Source organism: Rhyacophila brunnea, unplaced genomic scaffold (genome assembly GCF_057557595.1).
Source record: "Rhyacophila brunnea isolate RB1 unplaced genomic scaffold, BYU_Rbru_1.0 scaffold_6, whole genome shotgun sequence".
Taxonomy (NCBI): Eukaryota; Metazoa; Arthropoda; class Insecta; order Trichoptera; family Rhyacophilidae; genus Rhyacophila; species Rhyacophila brunnea.
This window is the reverse complement of record NW_028233276.1, coordinates 16231924-16251486: the sequence shown is the minus strand read 5'-3', so window position 1 is coordinate 16251486 and position 19563 is coordinate 16231924. Positions and strand designations below refer to the sequence as shown.

At 32.0% G+C, this 19563-nt stretch overlaps 1 protein-coding gene across 1 annotated transcript in view; it reads right to left on the bottom strand.

The window, feature by feature from the left end:
* The window catches only part of LOC147065282 (putative fatty acyl-CoA reductase CG5065), a 61932-nt gene extending 42609 nt beyond the window's left edge, over nt 1-19323 (bottom strand). Inside the window, exons 1-2 of the mRNA XM_085956410.1 lie at nt 19153-19323; nt 16871-17007 (exon numbers count right to left, since the gene is read on the bottom strand). The gene's annotated coding sequence lies outside the window, so the exon portion shown is untranslated. The remainder of the gene's footprint in view (nt 1-16870; nt 17008-19152) is intronic.
* Nucleotides 19324-19563: the final 240 nt, after the last annotated feature.

The window sequence follows — 19563 nt, the reverse complement described above, 5'->3', positions numbered from 1 at the left end:
ATTATGTCTTTACTATCAGAAACAGCAATCTCATATTAAATTCACATTATTATTTATATTACAATATTATTTACTCCATTAAACATGTGTATTTCCAAGATTGAACGTATACAATATTAACAATAAATGTCTTAAATAGTATAAATTATACTAGATTTATTTTTGACCGATTTTATCAATGTTATTTGTAAATATAAAATTTTTATATTAACAATGGAAAAAAATGCCAATCCCGGGACCAGTCCCGGGATCCCGGGATTGTCAAATTGTAATCCCGAAATCCCGGGATCAGAATTTTGGCTCGGGATTGGATTCCCTACCTATGATTGTTAAGGCAATGGATGACAATGATTAAAAATATAACCATACATCACTGAAAATCATTTGTGTGTTTCCTGTCTCCTGTAAAATTTTGGATGTTTTGTATAGACCCATTTTCGATGAACACTTACATTTACTTATTTAAAACGTAATAATTATGTAGGAACATATAAATTAATAATTCAAAATTCACCATATGACGCTTAGAATATTAAAAAAAATTGATTAAATACGGGAAGAACAATAAAACTGCAAAGAAAAATTAAATCTAATATGTAATAAAACAGTAAAATAATATATTAAAAACAAAATAGGTACAAGGTATTTATTTAAGTATTAAAAATGACCAGGCACGTCTCTTGTGGGTGTATTCTATACTTTATCGACCGCTAAAGTGATAAAGTGATAAATATTATCAAACTTAGAGTAGATTTGTATCAAAGTATTATCACTTATTGTAACAATTAAAATAAGTTGGTTGTAATTGTTGCAATAAGTGCTATATTTTAACAGCACCTCTCTTGGCTGTGATAAAATTTAGAGCGAGATATACAGTTTTGACTGTTTAGACGGCTATGTTATTGTAACAATAATTATAATACTTCAATACAAATATGTAATAAATACTATCACTTTAGCGGTTGATAGTTGCCTTGGAAGCATATTAAGTAAATCAGTCTCACTATCGGCGTCTGGCAAAGCCTGTCACGAGGAAACTTCTATTTGGCTTCTATTAATTTGAATTAAAATAATTACAAGATAAAAAGAACTTTTTATATACTTACAACGTTTTTAAATTTTCTGTTGAATCATATAAACTTGACTTGACTAGCTTAAACGATCAAAAAAATTTGTATTTGATAGAAATAATACTGAAATGTCATTTTCACATTTCATATTGATTTCCATAGTGACGCAAGTATATATTAATAATTTAGTTGCTAGGACCCCAGACCCCCTATCAACCAATAATAGTGGATTGGATTACGGATTTCTTCCGAAATAACTTTTCATACAAAACAGAATTCACTGAAAATGAATTCTATTCTACTTAAAGATGGCTAAAAGTATTAAAAAAATCCATTGGCACCGTGTTCTGATATATTCTAAAAGTTTCAAATATCTAGCTAGTCGTGAAGTTAGTTATAAATCGATTGCAAGATTTGTACTGGATAAACAACCGACAAATAACAATACGACCTAATAAAAACGTTGTAAAATTAAATCAAGTAGAGTTTTTTTTTTATATTTTTCTGAAAAACTTGATGTAAGTATCTAAATATTAGGCAGCAGATGCTTATCATCGTCAAGTGTGTGTAATAGTTCAGATGTGATATTACACCTACATTGGTGGTGATCTAATTAAAAAAGAGACAAGTTCAGTCGGAAGTTGCTATAATTAGTATTGATATTTTAATTTTGGTGGTATATACAATAAAATATTTAATGTTTTACTAAACTATGCGGTGTAAAATAAAGACACAATTGTCACAACGAAGGTTTGAAAAGCTCGACGACGTTGATACGGTAGTCCGAAAATTTTGTTATAATCTAACCAAATTAGATCATCTATTATATTATAGAAGATAATATATGAGTATACGAATCCAAATACATATGTGAAAGTGGGGCTGAACAGAGTGTAATCGCAGCGAATACCAAGTTATAGATTTTCCAGGTGTGTCCAACCGGCGGACCGTGGGCCACATGCGACTCGCAAAATCGACGACAATAAAAAAAAAACATCACAAAATAATGTCACTGCGTTTTGGCAGTACTAGACTTGTGAACAGCTATTTTCAAGAATGAAGATAAAAAAAATCTGACGTTCACTGAGAGTTGCAATCACTTTCACGGAATCAGATATTAGTTTTAAAAATAAGGTCAAATTTAATATTCCACTAGTTTTAAGTTTCTCTTTGATCATTTAGTTATAAATAAATAAATATGTATACATAATATATTATTATATTAGGTGCCGAAGGGTAGGTACCTTCCTATTGAAGGAAGATAGGCTGTGGTAGGTAGTTGAAAAAACGTTTTAGGATGGTGTCACCACCTACCTGTAGGTAGGTGTCTTCGCCTAATAAATTGATTAGTAATAAGCCGACATGTAAACCTGATCTCTAACTATACGGCTTAGTAAAACGCCTAAAACGCTTCCTTGTCTAATCATATATAATTGTTTGTCTGTTCGCAGGTTTTGTATTACCCGTTCGGTATATAAACATATCGAACGGGGCGTCGATAGCTACGAACAAGATAATATAGTATGCAAGAATGATGCATGTTAATTGCCTTGTTCCATAAGATAAAACCTGTGATTATGTAATATAAAATGTTAGATATAAGTTTATTATGTAATTGTATATTAGTATAAATGGGCCAGAATGATTGTCAAAATAAAGAGACGAATGCAGTAGCGAGAGGTTATAATAAGATGTATAAAATGTTATGTGGAACACACCAATCGAATGATATTTCCATCTATAAACTCGTTAATAATTACACTAATAATTATAGAATCAATGTATAACATGGCAACACCAGCCAACACGCGGGTATGTGTGCGCGTCGGTGTAAGTATGTAAGAATGCTGCAAATGGCCATACTTAATGTATAACATGGCAACACCAGCCAACGCGTTGGTGTGTGTGCGTCGGTGTGTACGCAAAAATGTCTCGCGCACGAAAAGAAAAACTTATTACTTCACTAGAGTCCTTTAAATTTAATTTTTATGAAATATTATTCGATTTTTGTGTTCATAATTAGTATAGTTATCGTCTGTAATATAAAGCATGAGAAAGTTCGCATATTTAAGAACGCATAAATTCTTGATTGCAACCAGCGCGGGCTTCGCCAATTTTTGATCAAATAAATTAAAATCATGACCTTATATAGCTGCGCGGGAAAGAGACAGCGATATAAATCGGGCAAGGTGGGGGCATATCGCCGATCGATATACCCTTGGACATTGAAACCGAATTTCCTTTGCGAGAAGTAGTATTTTGCTATTTGTTGGAAATAGTAAAATATTATTTCATATTACTATATAAGACGTAGTTTTAAGAATAAATTGTTATCATTATAAATGTAAAATTGTAAAAGGTAAAGGCAACAGACAGGTTTACGTCGTAAAATCACAAATATTTATGTGAGGGTTGATGGAGGATAATTACAGGGCCTATTATTATGTCAATAGGTACCTAGTAAGTAGTTGTAAATGCATGTAATTTAAACGCTAATCAAATCGTGTGTTTACTCCTGGCATAAGACTAAAACCGCGAGTTTATGCCGGAGATAGCTATTTAAATGCTCTAAATAAATTCATATAAAATCCATAGAATTAGATAGACGATATTTTATAACGTCAATATATCCATCCACGTGCACAAAATATATTATCTCTTGATACTTGGTCCTTCTGACAATCCAGTAAATTCCTATTAAATAAACAAGAGATATTACGCAGTACGAATTAACGGACACATTAGAATCTTTGGTTACCCCCTCTTATCTCTTTGGACCAATGAGAATAAGGGAGGCTGCTATAAAAGAGGGCGCATCCGAGAGACTTTTATCAGTCTACCGGATCATCTCTCAGGAACAACATCTTCTCTACTAGCAGCCTCTCTTCAAACACTCTGGACCAGTCGCACCAGTTTCGCCGCTCATCTCTTCGCTGCTTGAACGCCTAAGTACTCCCCGGTGAGAGTTTCGCATCCTGTTTACTTACGGGTGGGAAATATCTCTCGCGTTCGCTGTAATCGGTCGTCACGTTCACTTGTCTGCCGCCTTCACCTACATTGGCCTGTAAAAATATTATCTACTGGACGATATATACTGAAAATAAACCGAGTCATTACCGACTTTTTCAAAAGGAAACATCGTTATTATTAATAACCCCTCACCGACTGAGCTAGGAAAATTCATCAACGAAGTGCGCAGTGGCGTATCGTTGAGGGGGTGTTGTTAATGGCCATATTTACAGGGCTTAAATTTCAATTTTGTTTCATCTTCACTATTTTACTCAACAAAAATATTATATTTTACTTTTTTATAAAAGATATTTCACTAAAAAAAGAAAAAATGCACTACAATATATATTTAAAAAAAAGCCCAATCGGGAATCGAACTTGCACTCACTAAAAAAATATACTGTTTCATTAGTTAGGCTTCTTATCCGGTAGGTCATCCAGAGTTTGTCCACTGTGCGCAAAATAACATAGCCAATACTCAATATGGCGTTGTTGTTGGCAGCATTGATCATTTTATATAATGAAGCTGACAGTTCTTATATCTAGACTCTAGAGTATAAAAATATTTAATATCACCAAACTACACAAAAAGAACCTTGGAATATACCAACTCTTTATTTGGTGTTAGTCGAAGATTCGATAGACTTAGTACTTACATTATATGAGCCCTCAAGGAGTGAAGTGAGCCAAGTGACAAAATGGTGAAACTTTACTATTGAAGGTTTTAGTTAAATGAACTGTTTACATTAATTTTTGTATGGAACTGTATTCACTTTTTTATATTAAATGGAAGTTTATTACATAAACAAATAGAAAAAAGTATTTACGAATAATATTGTTTGTAATAAGATAATAGTAGGGGTGAGTTTACTTCACCTTTAATTATTAATGTCACTTAACTCATTTTATCTTATAATCATAATAATAACACTATTGTACTATGTATTTAGTTATTTCACTTCCTTTTTCTGATACTTTATGACGTGTAGAATACCACAACGCACCTAACTCATTTTTTTCAAAAATGTCAGTTGGCTCACTTCACTTCTCCTTGTCTCATATTATTATCTATGTTGAATTTTATTTTTATTTGAATCCAAAATTCAATACTTAGAAAGAGATGTTGGTATATTTTACTTTTGAAATGTCTTTAGGCTATTTAAATATACATTTAGGCTTTAATTAATCGACTAGTATGGAGTTTTTGTCACTTATATTATAATATATGTTTTATATACCTACCAAGACAAGCTTACTTCCCTAATTATGACCCAGCGACGTTAAAACGTTTCACATCTGTGATATATTCATTTACCTACTGAAAAACCTGGAAGCAAAATTGGTTTCTAACTACGGAATTCGATTACAATATCAATTAACTTAGAAGAAAATTATAAGCATGACATTATGAAGAACAATCAGAGCAATAATAAACTGAACGAGTATGATTTATTCACGCTACTACTAATGGTGGGGACTTTATAGTTATAATCTAATGAGTTTTACACGATAAACAGCAAAATCAATCAACGATGTTTTGTAATTAAATCAAAATACAAATATATAGGCTTTTAATGTTTGTCCTCGCCGTAATTAAAAACTTGCTTTCAGATAGTTTCACATATTGTTATGCGCATGTTGAAATTGAAATATATTTGGTAAATTACCATGGCCAATTCTATAAACTAAAGGCCATATAAAAAAAATCGCGCGAAAACTCCGTAGGCCTATTTTGGTGTTGACAGCTACAAAATAACCAACACAAATAAATCAACCAGATTGTTTGAATTACTATTACATAGCATGCCGTGAAGCATAAATTGAGAGTAACTATCTTATAAACAATTTCATGATATTTGATGCTCACCTAATATAATATATAATAAAGCCTCACCTAACTTTTGGGCCTCATTTAAATTGAACAAAATATTATTTTATATTGACCTTTACAAATAAAAATGCTAATATAGTATTTAGAGAATGTATGGTTAGAATTGTAGAGAAAGGTTATAAAATTTAGATACGTAGGTATTAAAATATTGAATACGATAATATATAGATATTTTACATTTGTATTATATTGTAAAATATACAAACGTATAGGCCTCGAAATGACCGGAGCGCATCGGAGCGCAGTTCCGGTTCATGAAATCTTTGCGATTATCGCTCCGTCTCATGGAAAATTAAGCTTTTGAATGAGCTATGTTGGTTATATACCTAACAAAAAATCTAACACACATATATTTATAAAATATACATAAAATTAGAAAAATATGTTATTTTTTTCGGAAAATTATCGAGCGCTCCGGTTCGTAAAATATTCCATTTCAAACACTGAAAAATTAATATATCCTTATTTAGTTTTGTGAAATTATTACGCTTCCGTAATTTTCACTTACTAGACATCTTAAATAATTTCTTTCAACAGTTCCATAAAAATAATATCATGTTGTTGTTTTATAGAATTTAAATTTAATAATCTGCCTACATGTTAGATAATATGGCATGTTTTACTCGATATACGTTTTGAGCTACAATTTCCATCATATTTTTAAGATAATCTCAATTAGTGCTTCATGTCACGAGATTTGACAAAATAGTAAAAACAATATTTTCAATAAAAAATAAATAATAACATTTTGATTTGCCGCGGATGCTCTGGGATGGGACGAGGATGTCAAGAGCGATGAAAGAGTCCATCCTAATCCACGTAAATATTTGCAGGAAAGGGTGAAGTAGATCAAAGCTCCAACTGTTGCGGCATTGAAAGAAGGATACGGAAAAATATTTGTAATACAGTGCCTACTCTGAAATGGCTAGATCGTGCAAGTACATTGGACGGTACAGAAAAATTACTGAAATTCAGGAAGGCAGAGGGCAGATTAAAAGTTGATCAATCTTGTACAACATGTATAATATAGATATAACATACTATTAATTAAAGTAGGGCATAACGATTTGAAGATATTGATTTAAAGACGGAGACAAAATAATATCCAATTGATAGTAATGTAAAAACCGACGAAAGAGAATTTTGATTAGATATAAAATCCGAAAAAATTTAAAACAGTGATCGTTTTGAGTGAATTTTTGATGATATCTTTGTGTTTTTATCGTTTTTCTCAATAATTGAATACACGAAATAAAATACACTAAGTGCCCAAAAATAGAAAAAAACTGAGTATGCAGAAATTTTCTATGTACCATCGTCAATATCCTAAATACATGCTTAAGTGCAAAAAATATAGTAAAGATTCTATGGATATTCAAGCACTTAGTACCTACTATATGTAGGTACTAAGAATATTAAGAAATATATTATATATATATGTACTAATATATTAAGAAATCAATGTTGCGACTTAGTGCTTTTCTAAAATATTTTTATTTTTCTTTTATTATAAATTGTATTTTTTTCTTCAACAACGTTATGATAAGTCTATCAAAAAGCTAATAAAACAGTGCTTTTATCAAAAATAAACGAATTGTTTCTTAAAAACCTACATATATTATCTTAGATTCAGTTTCTTGGTACCTAGTGCCTATTTTATTTCGTGTAAGTACCTATAATAATTATTGATCTCGCGTGTCATTTACTTATTTTTTGTAAAGTAGTTATTTTGCACGGCTGAAACAATATACGTTTCAAAAAAACTGCAATACAATAGAATAATAATGTTTTTGTCACTATTAAATATTAAAGTGCATATTTAGCTAACTACTAGTTTCACGAATAATAAATGCACGCAATGTTTAAATATAAAAACTGCATTAAAATAATTAACCATTTATGTAATGTATTACTGAAGTATTATAGTAATTTTATAAAATAACTTAACTATATATTATATATGCTTGATATTTTTACGAAGGGTAACAGAGATAAATGTAGATTATAAGTTTTGTAAATGTTGTCCGGATCCCAGAAAGTTTTAATGGGTTTTGGTTACGGTTCCGTTTTGGTGTTTTTAAGAATAGCATAAATGGTTGTGTTCAATTTTCAATTATATAACATACATAATTTTGAAAAAACACTTCTGAGAAAATATATTATAACCAATAGAAAAAATCTTTTTGAAAAAAGTAAGCCACCCGGCTGGAATCGAACCAGCATCTCTTGGGTTTACGCCCCGCCCCGTCCGCGCATTATCCTCTATGCTACAAGGCGACGTACTAATAATTGCAACAAAGTTTAACTATTGGCCTTTTTAATACCTGCTCATCAGCGCTCTTCGAAATCAAGCTACTTTGGCAATCGGTTTTTGTTTATTAAATCAAAGTAGGTACCTACTACTTTAATTACTAACCGACGTCAGGGGTTTCACCAATATTTGTATGATGTAACTTACTTGAAATTGCTAATAATTTTATTAAAATTTAATTTAAAATTAAATTTAATTTTATTAAATTGCTAATTATTATAAAGAGATAGGCACATTATGCATTGCTAAGACATACCCTGAACTACTGAAAATAGCTTTTACCGCTCTTTTACCATTTTGTACCGCATATATTATTTGTAAACGGAGTTTTTCTACTGAAAAATAAAACAATAACACACGAGAAAACTGTTTTCATTGAAGAGGAATAAATTGAGAGACTCTATGTCGAGTAATGCAAAACCCTTAATTTCATATAACGGAACCTATTGGGTAAACGCTGAGTTAGACGCGTCACTGCGGATGATCATCCGTAATTGAATATGCAGGCGTTCATCTTTTGTTTACACGTGTCACTGAAAGTGAAATACACAATTTATTTATCCAAAATGGCAACAACTGAAATTATGCTTCCGGTTGAATTTCAAACAATTTGTGATTGTTTGTTATATTATGAATGCAGAAATTTCATCGAGAGAAAGAGGAATAGGAAAAAGAGTCGTTGGTGGATAACACCATAGACTAATATACTAATATACATGGGTAATGCGAGTAATGCGACCACAGAACAGATAATAAATAGAATACCGATATGCTATATTCAACACGCCGCATGTTGATGCAGTGTTTTGAATGTGTGAGTGTCCTACGAAAAATCAAGCACGCATTATGCACGTGCAATAGTGTGTGTAATACACCAACATTAAATGAGCGTAAATCCATAAACCGAGAGCAGTTTTCAGTATTCGATGTAAAAAGTATTCTTGACACGTGTGTAAGCTTAACCCGGGTTCTTCCTTACTCGAGTCGGATACCTGCTATCGCCTTACCCGTTATGTATTTCAGTTCCCATTATTTCTCAGTTCCCTGAATGCGACGTAATATCATGGGGAATATGATATGATGACAGTACTCAGGGGCGCATGCACATGCGCAGAACTTTTGGAATCATCCGCAGTGAACATAAAATGATCAAAAAGTAGGAACTTCATTCACTTTTGATTCCGGGTGATCATTTTCGATGATTCGTTGATGAATGTACGTTTACACGGGTCTCTGGGGATGATTCCTCTGCAATGATCGTCAAAAGTGAATCATGTAAAAGGGACAGGTAATTATTTTTTTTATGAAAGTGCATGATTTGATATACCCATTTAATAAAATAAGTATGTACATGCAAAGAAGTCAGTATGGCGAATAGAGGTCACGCATCGTAATATTTAAAAAAATATTTCAGTCCGAGCGTCGATTGCAATGTTACAATATCGCGCGACAAGGTGTATGGTATGTCACATAATTATAATATTGATTATGTCGTCAATATTCACCCTTGAATCTCGAACGTCCGTGTGGCGAATTGTAATTTTTTATCAGCCGGACATGCGTGGGGCATATTGTATTAGGCTACAGTGATAATAATTAGTGTTATAAAGAAGACGTTGAAGAAAGCCATTTCTACTGGGGCGTAGCCTAAACATGTTAAAACGTTGAGTCATGTGGATCTATTCTAACTATGTAGCACCATAACAAGTTTTTGTTATTTTTCTTGATTCGAGATAGCAACACTGTATTACGGATGTATTCTGTGTGCAAAATAGTAGTACATATTAAATAACTGGTAAAGATAAATCATTCTACAGTGGCACCGTAGGCCTTTCGCGTTTGTATTGGAATTGTTTTCTGCAATGCCTGATTTAAAGCTAACAAACAATACCACTACAACCGCAAGTCGCTTTTTCCTTGCCCATGGTGCCACTGTAGAATGATTTACCTATAGCACGGCGTTAAACGAATCGTTAAGTTGTTACTCATGTTTCACACTTTGTGCAAACTTGCGCTTGTAAATTTGTGAAAAATATTGTGTACAGAGGCAGACACCCTATGTCCTTACCTACTAGCGGAGGTCGTGACAACTGTAGATTTTTTATATCATTATAATATCATAATATTATAAATGTACAAACTCTAATCTCCCTTCAATAATTAATGTCGCCATTCTCTTTAATAATAAATATCAGGATAAACATGTATTATACTACAGTTGGCAATATTGCGTGCATGAATCAAACAAGTTTGGAAGCTTCCGAATTGTGATGATTTATTGCGCGCAAGGAAGATTATTTTCGATCTGCGCCTGCGCAGTAGAGCGTTAGAGGTGAACATGCCGGTAAAAAAACGAACTACTCATTTTAAGCTTTACCGATTTTCAATACGACCTGTCAGATAGTAGTATAAAATGACAACCTCGCGTCTCGCTTATTCTTGAAGAATGAGTTCGGAGAGACAGTGAGCACATTTACGTGTTGCCGCGTTGACACGGTCCAAGTACGATCCAAGTACACTTGGACCGAGTGCCATCCAAGCGCACTCGTATGAGTGATCTTCATACTGATTATTCCTATCCAAGCTAACTTGATGAGTATGACGCGGTCCGAGTAGCTTGGATAGGAATAATTAGTATGAAGCCGTCGCTTGGATGGCACTCGGTCCAAGTGTACTTGGATCGTACTTGAACCGTGTCAACGCGGCTTATATATAAACAGTAATTGTCATGATAGTTTAAAATAAGCACGATTGCCGACAGTAATTCCATGCACGTGTACAGGCGCTATCATGATTGAATCGAACAGTAAGAGGATATTTTCCAAATATCTAATTAAAGTGGTGGTTTTAAGTATCCATGGATTAATACAAATACCTACAACAAGAGTTTACATTAAATTATAAGATTTTTGTTTATAAATTTATTGAGTTGTTACACTCAGCTGCAAATAAAGGTTGCTCGCATCGGAGTATCAGTAGCAACCAAAGAGATTAGGAGTCAAATCTCTTTGATAATAACCGATATTATCAGGTTTATAGTTGTATCGAAATGCCACTGTGAATGTTCCTTGACATAACGTCATAATAATATGTGTTAAAGTTAAACCGTATTAAGCAATAAAAATAGGCAACACTTCTTTATATTGGTATAAACTTATTCTGTCATAATTATTATATTATTTTCTATCTTTGTTAATCAGTCGTCATTTTATGACAAGCAAACACAATTATTATTTGTTAGGCGTTTCAATATGTACTAAAGAACCTTGATTAGGTGTTGAATTTTAAATAGGTAGGTAATTAATTATTAATGTGAACTTTTCTCATAAATGATTCTATATGTATAATACCTATATGATTGACAATTATTTATCTAATCTTTGTCAGTTTGATATTACGTCATAAACTTGACCTACGACTCTATGAAAGTAGTTGACCAGTGTAGCGATTGAATTATGTGAAACTGGTCAACTAATAAAAAATCTTATAGTACCTAGTTAATTTATTGATATATTAATAATAATAATTATATACATAACGTTCATCAAATTTAATAAACGTATGTACTATTTTTTAGTGCTAAATGATACTTCTATTGATTTAATTATTTGACAAGGTAAATAATAATTGCGATGCATCTTCCGGAACAAAATTATAATGAATTCTTATTATTAAACATTCATTTTCAAATTAACAACTGCATGTCGGAAAATTATTATTTTTATTAGTTACCTAGTTGATGTTCTTGAAAAGTTAACGGACATTAATTATTTTTTGTGGATTAAGTATGTTAGTTATGCAAATTTGTAATATAAAAATATGTTCTATTTGCGAAATTATCTATGAAACGTATGTACCTACACATACTTTCAGAGGTTATTCGCTTGTTTTGAGAAATGAGTTTTGTTTGAGGACATTCATCTTTTTTAGTCCACCTTATTGGCTTTGCACATTCATACAAAAAATCTTAAATTTGAATGGTAAGGTTCTTTAAATCAGTATTTTAGCCAAAAGCCAAACTTTTTTATCCGACGGCACACTGGGGAACTGGAATCCGTTTCGAGACGCATCAAATAAAAATCGCTTCAAAAAGATACGTAGGTACCTAATTTGTTTATCAACATATTATGCAAGATAGATAAACAAATACGAAATGACGATCACAACGGCAAAAGAGATTTAATGACCGTAGCTAGTAGACCTAGTAGTAGCTAGTCGAGAATATTGGCTGCAAACCGAAATCTATAATGCTGACAATTCTAGCTCAGAAAATAAGGCGTTTTGCACATGATCGTTTTTAAAGTCTATTATTTTTTCCACTATGACCGTCGTATTTTGCGAATGGATTGCTGGCCCATATTGCTGGCTATATTTGATAATCAAATTATGGACAATTATGCAGTGAGGTTTTCTACAGTCTTCTGAAATTTTGACAAAGTTTTCACGGCACATCTAGAACCTCTCGCAACACACAGTCTGGCAGACACTGATTTACATGAAAATTGGCGTTATAACTGAGTATAATATTCATTTTGGCAAAAAGGGCAACAGTGTGGCGCCTCCGACTATCATCCATCTTCCCAGCTCATGCCATCTTTCGGTAATTCTAAAGCGAAGGCCGGCCGTAAGCCTCCTCGGAAATCACGAAGAAACGGGTTGGGCCAATGGACTGTTTCAATTTTTTTTTTAAACATATAGTGAACATTACAAAATATTAATTTAATACGTTCACAACATGACATTTAGAAACAAAGAAATATTATTAAAACACTATTAAGTATATAAAAAAGATCGTGGCTCTGCTAGAAATGACATCAGTAGTCCCCATTAGTCTCTAAAAATTTCTTGACCCGTCTTAGCTTGACATAATATTTTACGTCAGCTGGTCAGAGTCGCGAACGGCTTTAGAAGAAGGCATTCACCTGTCGCAGATTTATCAGGTGATTCAGAACTATTGAAGTTTATACACTAAAATAGTCTTTTATTAGACTGAGATGCATCAAGATTACACTTTATACGTGTGACATATTATCAAAATAGTGACAGCATAACAAAAATAAATGATATACAAAAACAAAAGAAAGCAGATTTGAAAACAGAACACAACAGCGTCGTATCCTTAAAAGCAGTGCTGCCAACTGTATAACTTAGTATCATAGACTATATAATTTTTTGTTTCACAATTTAGAGTTTCCTGTGGAAATATGCATGCACGCTGCCTTATCTACTGTTTCAATTGGTTGGTTCATAAATTACCATTTGTCTAGACACGCTGATCTCTTGACTACTTTGTTTTGGGTACGGTAGTCCGTCCAGCGGTATTAGGTTCAGTTGTTTGTTATCCATTTTGTATTTCACAACTTTTAGCTTAGCTCACTTGTTGATACGTTTTGTTAGACATCCATTTCGGCTGTTTTTTTCTTTTTCGAAGATGTCACGAGCGGATAACGTAATGGACCTCTTTATGGAGGCACCAGTCCATCAGATGGAGATCCGTTACGCTGTAAGTCTGATCTATACTTTCTCATACAGTAGGTTTGTATTTTGACCATCAGATACTCACCGGAAATATCCGATTGACACTCGGTAGTCCGGAAAGACCTCCGGTGCGTAAACGAATCGACGTCGAGAAACCGATGTTTAGGGCCGTCAGATCGAAAGAAAAAGTGGCGATACTCCTTTGGGCCTATCGATAGTTACCACTTGTGAACGTCCGATATAAATAATATGTGAAATGTAGTTTGTGCGGTGTGACAAATAATAGTGGCTGGGGTTGGTGGTCATGTTTGCGACCCGACTAAAACTTTTTAGTACCTACGTACTATCGAAAACCTATATAAGAAACGTAAAGACGCCTATGGAATATAATCGATACTAGCGGCCGGAAACTATTCCTTATATGAGCAAATATGAAGTAGTGTGAGACTTGCTATGTGCAACTATTATTATGTAACTATATAAGTATATAAGTTATTTAGGAACTATTTACCCAGCGTTAAATTAATTTGTTTTAATAATCTTAGCGAATATTTAATAATAAGAGTGATATTATTGTACTTACATAATATTTTAAAATTGGAATAATCTCTCATTCGAATTTATATTCACGTAAAAATCGTTTGACGTATAAATACTTACAATATACTCATGGTCATTAGCAAAAAAAGGGACAGTAAAAAGAAAACAGTTGTTATATTATTTGGTACTTATATATTAATATAATAATAATTTAACACGTGTGTGCATTATTGTACACTAAATTCCTGAAAAGACGCGAAAGGAAGCACAAACGATGCAAAAATTGTTCGCATTGACCGATATTTCACTTAGTTTTGTCCATAGAGGTATTAAATAAAGTTTTGTCGAATGTGCGAAATTATTGCACATTCTGTTTATTGGACGATGCGACGTGAACAGACTAACTTTTGCTTACATGCGTAAATAATTATTACACAATCCAATACAATATTATTTCTGATTCAAGTTGGTGTCTGGTACCTATATGAAAATATTATTTTATATTCTATATTATGTAGTAGGGGGCATTAATTTTTTTACATAAAATTTTGATGTATGATATGTTATTAATTACGATGTCCTCTTTGGTCGTATCTATGTTGTGATTACCTCATTTGAGTCTATGTTCGAATTAATGTAATATCTACCTACCTACTCTTATATCTGCGCATATACACGTGACCCCGAAAAGAGGGGGGGATGACAGGGCTCATGGGGGGGGGGGGGTTGTAGGCGTGGCGAGTTAGCCAGATAAGTGAGATAAACAAATATCACAATTTTTCTCTAAGTAGTAAAAAAAAAGTTATTTTATTACAAGGGTATAATCATTTAAAAAAATGTGTGATACAATTTTAACCGTGTGATACAAACGAACGTAAAGCAACATACATACTACCTCTCTACAGTGCAACTTAATCATAATAGCAGCCCTATTGTTGGATTCATTTGTTTATCTAGAGTCTTTTTCACAAAACTAATAACACACGAAACTAAATAAATCGATGGATCAACCACGCCAACATGTACTATTTTTATACAAGGAAAACCAAAACAACTGTATATAAAACTCTCGTGCACCCAGTATTAACGTCTGGATCAGAATACTGGAGACTCAGCAAACGGGATGATAGAAATATGAATATCTTTGAAAGGAGAGTATTGAAAAGAATGTTTGGGGCTGTTCAAGAAGATAGCATTTGGAGGTCAAGGTATAATGAGGAGCTTTACATATTTTATGGGGGCGAAAAGATCACGTGGCATATGAAAATGCAGAGATTGTGCTGGATAGGTCACGTGCATAGAATGCCGAAGGATATGACAGCAAGGCGGTCTATATTGTATACAACTCCCGATGGAAAGAGAAAACTGAGATGGGTCAAAGCGGAGTGTGCCAAGACCCGCCGAGGGTTGTAGTAGTGCCATAAATGATAATACAGAGTATTTTCTAAACTGCGTTATGAACACATGAAAGTTTATAAAATATTTAGAGCGGTCCGGGCCCAATGACCCTCTTCTGTGCACGCCTGTTGGAGATGGAATCATTATTTATATTATAAGCCAACTTTGTAGCAACTCTACCAGATCAAATAACACTTTGTGAAAGGGGAAAAATTCGTCAAAACTAATTACCTTAATGAACGCCTGACTTATTTTTCTGGTGCGTTTATGTTTATTAATTGTGTGCAGTGAGTTTGAACGAGAACCGGTTCTTTCAACGTAGTATGGTAAAGTGAGTTTGATTGTAAAAAATCTCATAAAAAGGGCATAGGATTTTCTGTAACATCATTGAATACCCATTGTATTAGGCAAGACATATAACATCTATATTATTTGCTTGTAGGTTCCGTGGAAAATGTATTTGATAATTCATGTACAGTATAAATATTCTAGTTATATGTATTTAAGATAAATAGTACCTTTGTATATAACTGATGTACTATAATAGGCTACGAGCACAGAACAGGCACACAAATTTCCACTACGAATTTGACAAAAACATTCATAATTTGTTTAATTATATTCTCTTAAAGCCAAGCATCGTAAAATGCTTGCGCCCTTTGATGCATATAGAAACACCGACACTGTGTTGAAGTACTGCTAACAATTGACGGCCATGGGCCACACAATGCGTATGTCGCTCCTATACATTTGCCTTGCGTGGTCCAATGTGAGAAAGTCACAATTTCTTACACTTTTTTTGTATAAATCTGATCCATATAGTAAAAACATTCAAATGCAATTTTATTTACTAGGAGTATTACATAGGTATTAAAATATCACAGTTTCCAAGATTTCAAGCAGCTATAAATAATATTATAATTGTTCAGAAAAAATACTGAGGTTTTTTATGATTATTATAAGAGTGAGATAGATTTTGAAGTTCCATTACTGACTTCAATTGTATACTCCAAGTTAACCACGAATAAATAATTAAAGTAATCAACATCAATTCGAAAGGGCGATATTTTGCGCCTGTTGAGAGTTAGGATTTTTCCGAATGACGTTACTGACAACAACAATTTAAAAAATAATGCAGTGAAATAACTTAAATAATATTATTTAACACCTTACCTTTAGCTATGTATTGATGTTGAAGGATAAAACCAGTCTCGTCAACACGTTAGTAAATTTTAAAAGTCACTTAGAATTTTTTTTATTAACACTTGTAATAATTGTCATAATATTGTTTCACCAAGTTTATTAGAACACTGTGGAATACACGTTAAAAAACTTATATTCAGGGGCCAATAACATTTGGTATTTTAATATTTAATTAAACTGCTTCAAGTAGCTATGCGGTATCTATGACTATCTTAATTATGTTTGAAATTTATTATAATACACGCCCAAACACATTGAAGAAAAATCTTGTACCTATAAATATAAGTGCTGCTAATAATGACCCCCATTTATTAAATTAGCTGGAAGTTATTTCACATTGCAGATTAAATTGTATAGATTCATGATCCGAGATTTATCATCTGATGCAGCTTTTATTGCGATAGGTAGGTACAACTAAAATAAGATATTTTAATATAATATATAAAATATAATAATATATTAAATATAATATATATTAAATATAATATAATACATTATCCTGTCGCCTGGCATAGTTTTAACATGGCCCAAGCTGGGAGGGAACATGATATTAATGTGAACTGACTTATCCCTTGGGGGATTTTGAATCAGGGTCCATTTCATTATTTTAGACCATTATTTTTTAGATGATAAACCGCATAAGGTCGCAAATAACAACACGTAAGTATGAAACCAATATAAAACCGTCAACACAAATCACCGTTTTATTTATTTAGGGTTGTCAACATAGAGAATACTAACATTTGTGTAGTTACCAAATTAACCACACTAAAACATTATATGTCAGCTATTAACAGTTTTATAGGCTCTCGATTTATTAGTCGAGATTATTTGGTAATGCATCGCACTAATATGTTAAGTATTACAACACTGATATATTAAACGTGTACCAAGGTGCTTTCAGTTCAATAATATAACGACATTGGTAATGCACCAATATTGATTTGGATTTTTCATAGAACTTTTTAAAAGTAGATTTAAAAGTTTTTAGAAAAAAAAACAGTGATCGCTGGAGATATATTATACTGAAGGGTATTTTTAATTTAACTATGATAACAGTGAGGAACGTGACAATTAATAAAGAAAAGCTTATAAAGATAGAGCTTTGGGATTGGTTGTTTTGTCTAGAATCCAATGAACTTTACTATAAAATAAATAATGTGAGGTGAATAATATGACAGTTTTGGATAAATAAAAACAAGATAATACTCATTAGGTACCACATTTTTGTGTGATTTTTTATATGTGAATTGCGTTTAAGGTCATTGTGGCCCAGTAATAAATACTGCAGGTCACGATCACAGAAATTTTATAAAAAAATCGAATGCTGTTAAAAATATATTGAAATTTCTTCAACGTAAAAGCTTCTCAATAACATTCAGCTGAATTTAATTAAGCAATTATTATTTTATTATCTAAGTAAGTAGTATAAAATAAAGCAAAATATCAGACAACTTTACTGTTAATCAGTAGAAGGTTATTCGAATGAAATAGATTAAGTTAAATTATTATTTAATATTTCTACTTTTTCTAACAAATACTTACAATGATTTATGCGTGAATAATATTAAATATTTTTTTAACAATCGTAAACAAAATTAATACGTATACTTATACTAAACAAATTTACAACGTTGTGTAAATAAAATACAATGCCAAAATACATTTTATCAAGTTTTATCATAAAATACACTTATACGATTTTCATGACAATAAATGAAGTAATAACTGAATTAATATATATATGAAAGATAATATTATAAGTTGTATTGAATTCAACAAATTGGTTTATTAATCGATAATTATTTTAATTGTAAGTCGTTTGCCTTTGCAGTTTTGATAATGGTGTCACAATCAAAATTGATATCGAGTAATAAACCAATCTGTAGCATTTATACAACACACAATTTTTATTATCCTATACATGAATTACCTAAACTTTTTGTCATAATTATTGATTCCAATAAACACTGATATTATCCTAACATTTTAATAATTTAAATAATTAAATTCAAACAATTTTATTGAAATCCTAATTTTATTATTATTTTAATGTGAAATAATATCTGTATAATACAACAATGGCTTCTTTCTGATTTAGAGACATATACTATATTTTTAATGGATTATTCGAAAATTGATCTGAGAAAAAAATAACATAATATTATGAACGCCGAATAAGTAAATTAAAATTATTAATCACTGAAATTTGTATGATATTCTAAATTCAAAATTTCAAACAAATTAAGTACCATAGACACGCGCGAAATAGAGTTGGGAAACATTGAAATAAAAATATTATCGAATGCAAACAATGGTTATTCTTTTCGACGTTCGAAATGATTTTGAAATTTAACACACTACCGCGCGCGATCACCGGACAATTTTATATGACCAGCTCATTTAGACGTCTATCGAATACTAGACAGGTACCTACCTGCGTCTCGGTGACCAGCCGCGAGTACCTTATGTACATGCTACACTTTGAGTAGCGTCTTGGAAAAATGCCTACTTATCGCTTTTGTTTGGCGTTCTCAAACTGTGGGCATTTTATTATAAATCAAAAATTTTCGTCGCTATCAAATTTCACCTAGGTACCTACTTGTTCTTCTGTTTATTTCATATATTAATATTTATATAGGACAGGTAGCATAATTATTATC